This window comes from Convolutriloba macropyga, chromosome 1 (genome assembly GCF_964194025.1).
Source record: "Convolutriloba macropyga chromosome 1, txConMacr16.3, whole genome shotgun sequence".
In the NCBI taxonomy this organism is placed as follows: Eukaryota; Metazoa; Xenacoelomorpha; order Acoela; family Convolutidae; genus Convolutriloba; species Convolutriloba macropyga.
In genome coordinates this window covers 2418405-2432760 of record NC_134468.1, presented here as the reverse complement: position 1 = coordinate 2432760, position 14356 = coordinate 2418405, and the positions used below count along the sequence as shown (strand labels likewise).

At 33.6% G+C, this 14356-nt stretch overlaps 1 protein-coding gene across 1 annotated transcript in view; it reads left to right on the top strand.

The window, feature by feature from the left end:
• LOC142357966 (mitochondrial nicotinamide adenine dinucleotide transporter SLC25A51-like) overlaps window positions 1–14356 on the top strand; it is a 129111-nt gene that overhangs the window by 73668 nt on the left and 41087 nt on the right. The gene's annotated exons all lie outside the window — the stretch shown is intronic.

The window sequence follows — 14356 nt, the reverse complement described above, 5'->3', positions numbered from 1 at the left end:
TCGTCTAGTTTTTTATAAAGTGGAAGAATTTTTTGTTGTCAATTTCTTTAAAGTAAAACTCTTTCTTTGATCTGCGAACTAGTTTCTCCATTTCTTGTCAAATTGACCTAACTGCTTCATTTTTAAGGATCATCTGTTTTAGCAAACTAATTTTTCATTAGCAATATTGATGAAGAAAAAAATATGGTTTTTAAAGTGAATTCCTAAAACGGCGTTGAAAAGTGAAGTTCTAAGTCTGCGTCTAATAAGCAAAGCGTCAAGTTAAATCATTTACTTCGCAGATAAAAAATTTAAAAGCGGAAGCAAATTGACATTTCAGCCTTCTGAGTAGAATCACATCCAGCCAATTTTAGAACTTTAAACTCGAATCGGTTTTTGTTTCTGGTTATTGTGCAGTGGAGTTCCCATATATTAATAAAGACACTCTTTGATTCTATTCTTCCTATGTTTTCAACTTTGAATTGTTCTTTGGCCTCTTCAGATTTGTCATCTAAAAACTTTTTCCAATGGTTGTTCTTCTTAGAGCACTGTTTTTTTCACTTCGTTAGTTATCCATCTCTTCATTTCTTTTTGTGGTTTGATTTTTTTTGAGGTATTATTTCGTCGAGTACTTTTTCCAATATTCTTAGCAGATTTTCTAATATCTCGGGTATAATTTTTGGGAACGGGTTTTTTTCAAGTGTTTCTCGACCCGGAGTTTTGTTTCTAATTTTTGTAGTTTTTTCCAATTTCGGGAAATGAAACAGCTTTTTTCACTGTCTTTTGTGTTGAGTGATCTTGATTCTATGATGACATCAAAATGCTAACTCGCTGATGAATTATGAACATTTGTTTGAACGGTAGAGTTTGAAAAAACTAGGTCAATTCTTGATTTTCTTGATTGTGACACTCTCGTAAAATTTTTAGGGTTGTTCGCAAGCTCAAATCCTAAGTTATGTAGATTTTGTTTAAGATTTTGTTTTCGATCTGACTCACTCGCAATGTGTGTTGAAATCACCACAAAGAATGTTATTAGTTTTGCTTTGTTCTCCAATTTCAAATAAATGATTCATAACAATGTCAACAAACTCAAAAGCGTTCATTTTGGTGCTTTATGTATTACGGTAATCAGAATTTTTTTTTTGATTTTGGGACATCTGTTTTAACAGTTAAAATCTGTAATTTTTGGTGTCCAGTTTTTTTGATGATAGTTATATAATTTTGTTCAGTACTAGGGACTGCCAAACCTCCGTCCCTTTCAGATTTCGATTGCATGTTTCAATAGAATTCCGCCTGTCTTGGCAGAAGATATTGAGGTTTGAATACTCACGCAGCCATGTTTCTGTTACAATTAATAATCGAGGCTTAATATTTAAAGTTTCAAGATCAAGATTGAGTTCATCAAAATTGGCTCCTAATGAGCGAATGTTTTGCAAATATAACAGTTTCTCAATTTCACGTTTAATTGACCTATCTGCTTTATTTTTAAGGATTATCTGTTTTAGCAAACTAATTTTTCATTAACAACTTTGATGAAGAAAAATGTTATTTTGAAAGTGAATTCCTAAAACGGCGTCGAAAAGTGAAGTTCTAAGTCTGCGTCTAATAAGCAAAGCGTCAAGTTAAATCATTTACTTCGCAGATAAAAAATTTAAAAGCTGAAGCAAATTGACTTTTCAGCCTTCTGAGTAGAATCACATCCAGCCAATTTTAGAACTTTAAACTTGAATCGGTTTTTTTTACTGGTTATTGTGCAGTAGAGTTCCCATATATTAAAAAAAACATAATTTAAATCTATTCTTCCTATGTTTTCAAGTTAGAGCGCAGAATCGCTTCAAGTTGAAAATGAAATTTTTCAAAAATTCAAATCGAAATCTATAAAATCCAATTTGACCGTCAGAGAAAAATCACTTCAGGCAAGATAGGTTTTGCAATTTTTTTGAGAGAAAGAGTTAGGATCTTTAGAAGAGAAACTTTGGTGAAAAAACCCAGCAGGTAGGAAAAAATTAAAGCCAAGTAATTGAACAAATTTCTGCGTAAAATTACATCTAGTTGCACTACTAGTTCTAGTTTTGCGATATTGGCATTAAATTTCTTTGAGTTTTAGGAAAAAAAGCTCTAAGGAACTGCAAACAAAAATGTTTCTTATTTTAGATTCATCAAATCAGTCACAAAAAATTTAGCAGCAGATTAAGCATCCTTTACATGACGTCAGCGTATAAAATTGCTTTTTATCGCCTCTTAGATTTATTTTCAGATAATCTCATAATTTTATCAATCTGGGTTTCCAAAGACATGTTAGCAGCATCATAATTGCGTTCGAATGGATTAGCGCTAGTTTAGGTAGCATTTCGTGGTTCAATAATATTCCCAAAACGGTTCTGATGACAGGTTTCTGCAGCTTGTATATATGATCAACATTTCTCTCTGGCACAAATGTTTTTTCCGTTTGATCCTTGTTATCACAACACAGCACAGAAATATTGCACTTGTATGACGAAGTTATATAGCCCATTTCTTCACACAGTCATTTTATAAACGTCCCTACTGGTGACAATCTTTCCATAAATTTGCCATTCAAGTGGTTTTTTGGATAGAAGTTTGCATCAGCACGAAGAAGTTTGCGTTACTTATAATCAAGGTCCTTTTTCGCAAGTTTGATAACTTGATGATGACTGGGGGCATCTGTCGTCTTCTGGCCTCCACAGCGCTGATGAGCTCCAACATCCTGCCATCCAGTTCAACTCTTGTGCTCTGTTCCATTAATCCACAGCAGTTTTTGATAATCGAGTTAAAGTCCAATAATCCAAAAAAGAAGCAATCATTTTATCTGAAAACCGTTAATTAAAGTCGCTGACAATGGTTGGAAACTCAATAAATACTCTATGTTGTTTGCTATTAGATGCCCCTTTGATGTTAAGAATCTCTGGGTTGATGTTGTTTTAACAGAAAAAAATTATGAAAAATGGATAAGTTAAGTGTTTGCTGAATAGCTATAGCATTTAGCAGTTTAGCGGTCATAAGCGCCATTTAAGCGAGCGACTGTTTCGCAGACATCCAAATTTTGTGATGATGGATTCAAACTAACAAATGATGGCTTCAAAATTTTTTGATGTCTTGAATATATTACATCTGAACCCGGAGTTTTCAGCTTTTTAATTGACAAAGTCATTGAAAAAGTCAAGAAAATTGTTTCCGAAAGCGAAAAAAAAATTGATCCTGTTGCTTTAAGCATTTCCTTGGCTGAAGAAATTGATGATGTGAAACTAGCCTGGAAAAATCTGCTTTTGAATGAGGTTATCTATGTTACTGAAACGCATCCTGTCTATTGCAAAGATGTAGCTGACTTTTTTAGGTGTAAGTTTTTAAATGGAACGAATAAGTTTCCAGAAAGGTTAGACTCTACATGAAAGTTTGTGTAGTATTTCAAAAACTTAGTATAGAAACTTGGAACTGTCAATGACAGAAAATCTTAACTGCCCGTTGGTGACGACGATGAGCTCTTTTGAGGAATTTATGAGACAAAGGATGAGCCCTTCAATGGAATTTTCACTGAGCACTTCATCTAATGAAATTGTTCCACGTAGACTATGAAAAGTTCTTGAAGTATGCCTTTTCCAGAATTAATAATTTGACGCTTTATTCTTTTTTGCGTAGGACTTAACGCAGGTGATGTCGAGCCAATTTCAAAAGTAGTCTAATATTGGCTCCCAGCTTTTCTCAAACTACTGCTCTGACCAACTTAAATTTTGTTTCGATTAAAACTTTTTGAATAAATCATATTTTTAAAAAATCTGCTTGCTCTCTAATCTACTAGGATGTTTGGTATATCACTGAAATGAATTGGGTGGGTCACTAATAGAGAAGACGCGTTTTCCAAAAGGTTTTTCGGAACAATTATTATTTATTGCCTTATTGGCTTTTTGTAGTTTTTGTTATTTCTTTTAAATTGGATTAGTTGCATTAGTGGATTTATGAATAAAAATTACGATATTTTTGTCAACTGTTGTTGCAGAGTTGTTATGAGTGATCGCATTTTATCAGTTTTGGTTATCAGGTTTGGCTAACCTCATTTATTATACTATTTTTGTTTCAAAATGATTAGTGTAAAAAAGTAGGAGATTAATTTTTCTTAGTTGATATCTACTTTGAGTGTTTCGGTGTCTTCCGGCTATGTTTTTTTTTATCTGTTCAGCTATTTTATGATTTTTAAAGTCAAATTGAGGTGATGATTTTGGTCACGCCGAAACAGGAAGTGGAGCAAATGAGCAAGTGGTTCTGTGGCCTAAAATTTCTCCAATTATAGAGTAGTCATAAAACCAAGTTTGAACAAAATTTCGCTTTCTCGTTCGTGATTTTTTAAGTGCTGAAATTTTTTAAGTGCGTCAAATTTAGATTCTGTACTTTTTTTTGTCTTTCATTGATTTCGGAAATGTTGCTGTATGCTGTCCGAATTATCATACAAATTGCATCTTTAGACAAAAATTACCGATTCTCTCGAGTTCATCGAATCGTTTAAACTGGTTGGATCGGAGATTAAAATAGAACCGAACTTTTTTAGAGGACTTTTATCGTTAATAACCACCCTCATCTTCTCAGCCGTCTATTATAGCGTCCCTATTTTTTTACAATTCCACGCATCTGAATTATATTTGGGGGCTGTCTTTTTACAGTAGGAGTAATGTTTATCTATTTTTTGAGTTATTAGAGGAATTCAAATGCCGCACGTGAAAAGAAGTGTAGTTCAATATACTCTAGGTCAACAAAAGTAGCTGTTACAGAATTTTGCTCGAAGGGCTATTTTTTGATGCGTGCAATGTTGCTTTTTTTCAGCCAAATGTGTCTGTGTTAATTATCTAAGCTGGTATTTTGGTCAAACTGAAGCAAAAATTATACTTAAGATGCAATTGTAGCTATTTTGTCCTGTTGGACGGTTTATGCAGTTTTTGTAATTTCCTTCAGATTTTTATATCATCTGGGAAGTTTTTTTGGGTTGAATGTTGTTTGTGGTTTTGTTGATCTTTCGATTTGATTGATAATAATGTTGTATATTTGTTTAAGAAAATCTAGGATTTTTGAAATGTACTTTTCCGCTATTTAATCTAGAACTACTCTTCTACCAATAACTGACACTTTATCTACCTATTCTGCTACCAAGAAGTGACTCTGCAATATTATGCAGGACAGTTTTCTTTAAAATAAAGGATATAAATTTGCAATTTTTTTGTTTCTGTTTTTATCTGTTTGATGTCTCTCAAACGATGTTTGTAGCAATTATACTAGTCCTGAGGCCTTTCGTAATGCGATTTTTCGCTTGACCAGTTTTTCGTCTGACCCATTTGACTTTTTGTCCTAAAAACGTAATAAACAGGTAACGCTCTGACCAATCTCTAAGAATACGATTCACCAAAACTGTTTTGAAATGACAATATCTTGATGTGAAGGGCGGTTCTGAATTTTGAGAGTTTTACCCCCTCTCAACCCCTCCCCCTCACCACTTCCCCATCCTCCACTCACCCCCTTCAGTCCATCCTCTCACCTGGTGGTTTGCACCCCCTTCTTGTCCCGCCCTCCCAGCTCTGTCCCCATCAGTTGACCCCCCTCCCAGTGCTTGCATCTCTGAGCCCCAACTGGAAACTACCGAAGCCAACCGCTCGCAGGTCTTTTGAGAACAATTCGCCCGACGTTAGCTGGTTGTGTTTGGTATATCTCTGAAATGAATTGGGTGGGTCACTAATGGAGAAGACGCGTTTTCCAAAAGGTTTTTCGAAACAATTATTATTTAATGCCTTATTGGCATTTTGTAGTTTTTATTTATTTTAAATTGGATTAGTTGCATTAGTGGATTTATGAATAAAAATTACGATATTTTTGTCAACTGTTGTTGCAGAGTTGTTATTAGTGATCGCATTTTATCAGTTTTGGTTATCAGATTTGGCTAACCTCATTTATTTTAAAATTTTTGTTTCAAAATGATTAGTGTAAAAAAGTAGGAGATTCGGTGAGTGTTTCGGTGTCTTCCGGCTATGTTTTTTTTAATCTGTTGAGCTATTTCATGATTTTTAAAGTCAAATTGAGGTGATGATTTTGGTCACGCCGAAACAGGAAGTGGAGCAAATGAGCAAGTGGTTTTGTGGCCTAAAATTTCTCCAATTTCAGAGTAGTCATAAAACCAAGTTTGAACAAAATTTCGCTTTCTCGTTTGTGATTTTTTAAGTGCGTCAAATTTAGATTATGTACTTTTTTTTGTCTTTTATTGATTTCGGCAATGTTGCTGTATGCTGTTCGAATTATCATACAAATTGCATTTTTAGACAAAAATTACCGATTCTCTCGAGTTCATCGAATCGTTTAAACTGGTTGGATCGGAGATTAAAATAGAACCGAACTTTTTTAGAGGACTTTTATCGTTAATAACCACCCTCATCTCAGCCGTCTATTATAGCGTCCCTATTTTTTTTTTACAATTCCACGCATCTGATTTATATTTGGGCGCTGTCTTTTTACAGTAGGAGTAATGTTTATCTATTTTTTGAGTTATTAGAGGAATTCAAATGCCGCACGTGAAAAGAAGTGTAGTTCAATATACTCTAGGTCAACAAAAGTAGCTGTTACAGAATTTTGCTCGAAGGGCTAATTTTTGATGCGTGCAATGTTGCTTTTTTAAGCCAAATGTGTCTGTGTTAATTATCTAAGCTGGTATTTTGGTCAAACTGAAGCAAAAATTATACTTAAGATGCAATTGTAGCTATTTTGTCCTGTTGGACGGTTTATGCAGTTTTTGTAATTTCCTTCAGATTTGTATATCATCTGGGAAATTTTTTTGGGTTGAATGTTGTTTGTGGTTTTGTCGATCCTTCGATTTGATTGATAATAATTTTGTATGTTTAAGAAAATCTCGGATTTTTAAACTACTTTTTCGCTAATTAATCTAGAACTTTTCTTCTACCAATAACTGACACTTTATCTACCTATTCTGCTACCAAGCAATATTATGCTCTGCAATATTATGCAGGATAGTTTTCTTTAAAATAAAGGATATACATTTGCAATTCTTGTGGTTTCTATTTTTATCTGTTTGATGTCTCTCAAACGATGTTTGTAGCAATTATACTAGTCCTGAGGCCTTTCGTAATGCGATTTTTCGCTTGACCAGTTTTTCGTCTGACCCATTTGACTTTTTGTCCTAAAAACGTAATAAACAGGTAACGCTCGGACCAATCTCTAAGAATACGATTCACCAAAACTGTTTTGAAATGACAATATCTTGATGTGAGGGGCGGTTCTGAATTTTGAGAGTTTGACCCCCTCTCAACCCCTCCCCCTCACCACTTCCCCCGTCCTCCACTCAACCCCTTCAGTCCATCCTATCACCTGGTGGTTTGCACCCCCTTCTTGTCCCGCCCTCCCAGCTCTGTCCCCATCAGTTGACCCCCCTCCCAGTGCTTGCATCTCTGAGCCCCAACTGGGTACTACCGAAGCCAACCGCTCGCAGGTCTTTTGAGAGCAGTTCGCCCGACGTTGGCTGGTTGTGTTTGGTATATCTCTGAAATTAATTGGGTGGGTCACTAATAGAGAAGACGCGTTTTCCAAAAGGTTTTTCGAAACAATTATTATTTAATGCCTTATTGGCATTTTGTAGTTTTTGTTATTTAATTTAAATTGGATTAGTTGCATTAGTGGATTTATAAATAAAAATTACGATATTTTTGTCCACTGTTGTTGCAGAGTTGTTATTAGTGATCGCATTTTATCAGTTTTGGTCATCAGATTTGGCTAACCTCATTTATTTTACTATTTTTGTTTCAAAATGATTAGTATAAAAAAGTAGGAGATTCGGTGAGTGTTTGGGTGTCTTCCGGCTATGTTTTTTTAATCTGTTGAGCTATTTTATGATTTTTAAAGTCAAATTGAGGTGATGATTTTGGTCACGCCGAAACAGGAAGTGGAGCAAATGAGCAAGTGGTTTTTTGGCCTAAAATTTCTCCAATTTCAGAGTAGTCATAAAACCAAGTTTGAACAAAATTTCGCTTTCTCGTCTGTGATTTTTGAAGTGCGGAAATATATCTTGTGTTCTTACTGTTCTTGTTTGTTCTAAATGCTTTTCTGAATCAGTTACTCGTCATTTCTATGTCTAGTTTTTGTGTATTCAATGAAAATTTTTTAAATTTTATTCCAGGACCTGTCATTCTGTTTTTTTATCATCAAGATTTTTATTACCTTTCGACAGAATGCTCTTTCAAATCTGCTCCTTGCGTGCGTGACGTCATATTTCACTCTCAGTGGAGTGAGGTTTTCTTCCTTCCCATGACTTGATTTTTGGACACAGATGACGTGCCTCCCTCTCAAAGGTAACTTTCTCACTTTCAAAATACTTTTGTCTACTTTAATTGAAAGAGATCATTCAACGGAGTGAGTATCAATAATTGACGGTTATTTAAGGCCAGCTAGTAAAAAACGGAATTTCTTTTTCGCATATTTTAATAGCCGCCGTCAGCCTCCCAACGGCTACTATTTAGGCGCTCTCCTTTTTTTTTTACAATTCACAGAATTTAAATTGTATTGGGGCGCTGTCTTTTTTAAAAGATATGTTCAGACATCTTCATTATTTTTGAAGTCGAATTGCAGTCGCGATTTTGGTCACGCCGAAACAGGAAGTGGAGCGAAGAAGCGAGTGGTTTTGCGACGTGACATTTTTCGCTCGAATTTTATAGTTGAGTGAGAAAAAGGTGTTTGAACCAAATTTCTTTTTCTCGTTAGTGGTTTTGGTCACATGCGGCCTTTTGACAGTGATGTTCAGTTTTTTACGATTCAAAGAATTTGAATTGTATTGGGGCGCTGTGTTTTTTTTAAGATCTGTTCACACATTTTTCAATAACTATGATCTTTCAAAACGGGATAAACAGGTAAAGCCCAGCGGGAATTAAGTTTCATTAGAGGCCCAAAGTGGATTTTAGAAGTCCTTCAAGTGCTTAGAGTGGTGCAGCTGTTGGGATGGCCTTAATTTAAGGTTTAAAGGTCATTTTTAGATGTTTTTGGGCTCAAAGTGGTGCAATTTTTCATGGTTTTTGTGATTTTTGAGTTTTTTGTTTTATTAGTCTGAGGTTGAAGTTTTTATAAGTTGACGAAGGGCTTTTGCGAGGGAAAGTTACTTGTTATGAACTTTTTATGAGCTATATGTTTTGGCACTAAAAACACAAACACGCAAAATGATACTAATTTTTGCATTTTTTCAAGTTTTTTGACAATTTTTGAGTTTTTCTAGCCTCAGGGCCAGGAAATCTCCTCTAAGGTTTGGTAATAGGGCACTGCATAGTTTTATAGATATTCTAGATGTATTGGAATGGTTTTCAAGGTTTTAATGTCTCGAATTTCAGCTTTTTTTTTTAATAAAGTCGGTAATTTTTTTAAGTTTTCCTAAAATTCTTGTGAATTTTTGATATTTGTCCATATCAAGTGCAAGAAAACCTATTCCACGGTCTGATAAAAAGTTACTGCATGGTTTTTAGTGTCAATGGAATTGTTTTCAACTATTTAAAATTTCGAATTTTGGAATTTTTTAGATAAAATTTGCAATTTTTTTTAATTTTACTAAAATTTTTGGCAATTTTTGATATTTGTCCATTCTTAAGTGACAGAAAACCTATTACACGTTCTGCTTGGTCTGATAAAAAATTGCTGTATGGTTTTTATAGTCAATGGAATTGTTTTCAACAATTTAGCAATTCGAATTTTAGAAATTTTTTGATAAAATTTGCAATTTTCAATTTTTTGAACAAATGTCTCTTATTGAGTTTTTTGCCTTAGTTGTCAGGCAACCTCCTTCAGGGTTTGATAGCATGTTATAACATTGTTGCTAGGCGGTGAGGGAATGGCTTTCAACATTTTATTAGAATGAATATAAATTTTTTTTTTTTGAAATTTGAATTTTCTAAGAATTATTGCATATCGATCTTTGAGACATTGAATGTTTAAGGCTTGGAATTGGGTTAGTTGATAGGCTGTATAGACACATAAATCATTGGGAAGATTTTATTATCACAATTTTCAGCAACATTTCAAACATTTTCAATTGAGTTTTTAAAATTTTTCTGTCTTTTTCTGAGTTAATCGATCTTCAAGGGCCAGTGAATTTTTTCAGGTCTTGCAGATATGATCCTGGACCGATTTAAGATCCAAAAATGGTTTTGAACATATTTATGAAATAGGTATATTTAAAGGTATCAAATTTTGCCTTCGGGGTAAAAGCTTCAAGAGTTTTAGCAATGAGTATATTTTTGTTCAGTTTGTTTGATTGTTTTAACTTCTCAACTTTTTAAGATTTATGTTTGTGTTTGGCTGGCATTGTTCAATTGAACTGGTGTTCATGTAGAGTACTTCTAAGTTTTGCATTCAATTCTTTGAATTGTATTTCAGGACTTGTCCTGCTATGTTTTTTAATTTTTTAATCTGAATTTTTTGGAAATGGTTTTCCCAAAATACAATTTTCACGCTTCTGACTTACCTGACTGACTGTTTCAACTGAATGGATTTTCAATTCTTTCACATATTTACTTCCGTAATGTAGTGAATACGGTGAAAATCAGAAGTGCAAAAATCAAAAGAAACGGGATAAACATAAAGCCCGGTCATTGACTCATAATGCTTTAGGTTATCAAAGCTCATTAAAGCGATTGCTTGCTGGCATTAGTATTGTGCCTAATAGCCTTCAGTGTAGAAGCTGAATTAGGGGTATTTTTAGAATCTTCATATATTATCGAAATGTGAAACAGAAAGGGGAGCGAAAAAGCGAGTCCTGTGGCGTGAATTTTTTAAATCCTAATTAAAGTATAGTGTGAGAAAAGTGTGCTCGAAAAAAGCATTTTCTCGCTTGATTTTTACTATTTGTCGGATTTTTTTTTGGGGGGGGGGGGTTAAACTAGAAGCAGGCATCCCATTCTAGGCCATATGCCTTATTAAGCATGGAGATTTATTCATCTTAAACTTTGATTTGAAAAATTGATGTATTTTCACATTTTTTACGGTAAAAATGATAGTAAATAATGATCGCCTGCACGTTCTAATCAGTTAATACGTAGTTTTTTGTGCAAAAAGACCTTTTATAGCTTATTGTATGATCTTGTTATCCAAGGTTGACAAGGTGCTCCAAGGTTTTTGATGCAAGTTGGAACTTTCTGAGCAGGGCACAGTACTAGGCGGGACCTCTTGTTTAGCTTCAATTACAGTTGAGTTGTTTTACAGGTTGAAATGGATTGTTTTACGGCTATTTTGGATATTCAGAATAATTATTAAAAACTGAGAATGAGATCTAAAGTTTTATCTTTGTTATCGAGCAGAGTATCTGCTATTCTAGCATTTGAGAAATTTTTGCCCAATTTGCTGCTTTTTAAATCATTTCGTTGCTACCTCGACATTCTGAGAATCAAGAATTAACTCCTCGTGAAAACAATAAAGCCTCTGATAGACTTTGAGACTTCAAAATAAAAAGTTAACGGTTTCAGAATTTTTGCAGTCCATAAATAGGTTTTCTTTGGGGACCGAAAAGTAATTATTTGTCACATAACTTTCTAATACTGTGTTCTAACCCGTATCAGCCTTTTCTGGAACTGATATAATTGCTCGTCTAGCTTTTTAAGATCAATTGTCACGTAAAATGAGAGCTAAAATATCAAAAGAAACAACAAAATACCGATAAAACTTGCATTGCGAGAATTGGGTTTTTTTGGGAATAAAAGATGTGAGATGGGTTATTTTTAAATGGTAGGCAATAATTCGATGTACCGATTATGGTTGTTAAACATCGATCACAATTAGGTGCATTGTTTTTGGCTTACGTTTTTAAATTATGATAAACTTGATCTAATTGCTCAACTAAAACGAAGGTTTTAACATATGTTTATTGTTCCGACCAACTAGTTTATTGTTCCGTTTATGGGAGGTCCCATTCATGTTCAAATGACGCCCTTTGAATAAATATTGTTTTTTTCTGAGTAAAGCTCGAGGTCTTTATGGCTCCAACAAAGTTTTTTAGTAACTATTTTATTGAATTCTTGAGTTGTGCCAGCATTTGTTGTTCTCTTTGAGTCCTTTGAAGGAGTCTAATTATTTAAAGGACTTTTGCTATCTAAGGAACTTATGTGAAACTATCTAATGCTTTCTAATGATAAACAGTATTTCGCTAATATAACTCGATAATTATCCAAAATTTATCCTTTATTTTTGAATTTTCTTGTTAAAATAGCTGATCGCTAATTGTTACGACTTATTGTTTTATTGGTTGAACAGTTATTTTGGTCTAATCTCAAAAATTATTCGGATTATAATGGGGCGCTGTCATTTAAAATATTTTTGCGTTGTTGTTTTTGTTGATTACGTATCAAAATGAATTCAAATCAAAGCCCAATTATTAACAGATCAAATTTATGTGCAGTGAAGGCCATTCAATCTATATTATAATTTCAGCGAAAATCTTACGGTTTATTAGGCTTCAACACTGTTTTCGTAAAATGTATCGTGAACTTTGGAGTTCTTCCTGTATTGGTTATTTTCTGCTCCTGATTTTGTCCAATTGGCTTCCTAAACAGTTACAAGTGAATATGCTAAGTATTTTTAGGCTGAAAAGTAATGGTTGCTATGACTTTGAAAAAAGAACGGTTTCAAAGAATAAGTTTTTTTATAGCTTTGTCACTTTTTGTTATTTCTCTCATCTTATAGCGTACTCTCAGCGAAGAGAGAGGTCGCATCCTCTTTCAATTCAATTATATTGTAGTCTTCGTTGCTGTTTTATCTTTCAAATAGTGTTTGTTTGGCTTTGATGCCACCAGTTTTCATAAATTTTCCCCGTTTCTGATTTTCCTTTTGTCTTGTCTGGCTACCTTATTAATGAAAATTTAAAGGCCACTCAAATGTCGCATTATGTAAAATGTGGCGTTGAGAAAAAGAGCAGTTGTGTATTTTTTTAGTTTTTAGTTAAAAGATTTTGATTTTAACGGCACCTGTTTTGTGAAATTTAATATACTTTTTTAATGTCTTCTGTATTTGTTCTTTTTGTAGTCCTTTGACATTCTCGATAATGACGGGTTTCAATGGCTTCCAATGGAAGTATAAATGAGGCTGTTTATTTATTTCATTTGATAGAATTAATGGTTTTTCATGAATTATGAGCTTTAATTGTTGTTTTCAAAAAGTTTAAACGTGTTTCCTAAATTTTTCCATTTTGGTTTTGTCTGGTTGTTCATTATTCTCTAGAAAGACAGGTCCCCTCTATTGAAATGATAGTTTATTTGCTTTGTTTAGGTTTTATCTGGCGCTACTTTCTTTTTTTATAAAGTTTTTTTTTTGAAAAAAGATTGAGTTGAGTTTTGGTCATAAGTAATGCTTGTTGTGTTATTTGAGATTGTTGTCTGTCTCTTTATCTGTGTCTCTTTAATGGCCGTTTTTATGGCACCTCTAATGGGGCAATCTTCTTCGTTTTTTGTTTGAATTTTAGGAGATTATTTAAATGAATTTTTGAATAATTTTGAACAATATATAAATTTTTGAAAGTTTTTGTAGATATTTTGTTAGACGGTTATATTTAGTAGACAATAAGTCTTCCTCATTTGGTAGACAATTAAGTCACAAATGGGGTTGACTGGAGTTGGAACTCTATGTGCAAACTCTCATTATCGTGCCTCCTTTTATTTCTTGACCTCAAAGCTTTTAAGTTTCTTGCAGTGTTTTTTAGAGTATATCTGCTCAGAAGTCTTTATTTTTTCAGCTTTTCAATACTGTTTTTTTTAAAAAAGCTTTCTTGGAAAAATTTTTCTGGAAACGGTAACTACTTTGAATAAAATATCTGTAATATAAATTACCGCAGTATCACCACAGTATGATTTTGTATGTTTTGCTAGCAGTAATTTCTCACGAAGACCTTTCAGTGTTGCCCTCCTAATTTTTTTGTATCTTGTCGACTTGGTGTGATACCAGTTTTTGTAAAGTTATTGTGAATAGCCCCAGAGAGATTCGAATTTTTCGCGTAATCGTTTTCAGCTTAATCAGATATTCTATCAGATATGGTATTCAATAAAACGAATTTTCATGAATCATTTGGTTATTTTGATTTTTTGGAATCTTTTTAAAATTGCTCTCGAACGAAGTCTGAGGTAATTTTTATAAACATGTTTGTCTTTTTGCCAAGTTTTTGCTTAATCGTTTTGACTTTTCGGGTGACTTTTGCGCCCTTGACTTCTTCGTTTTGCGTAATCTGCGTTTCTCCAATTCAAAATTGTCTGCAGCTGAACTCAAGTGGCGGCAGGTCACTTCTAAAATGAAAATGAAAAGAAAAGTGCGCCGAAATTGGTGTATCTTTCACTTTAATTTTTTTTAGTGGTAAATA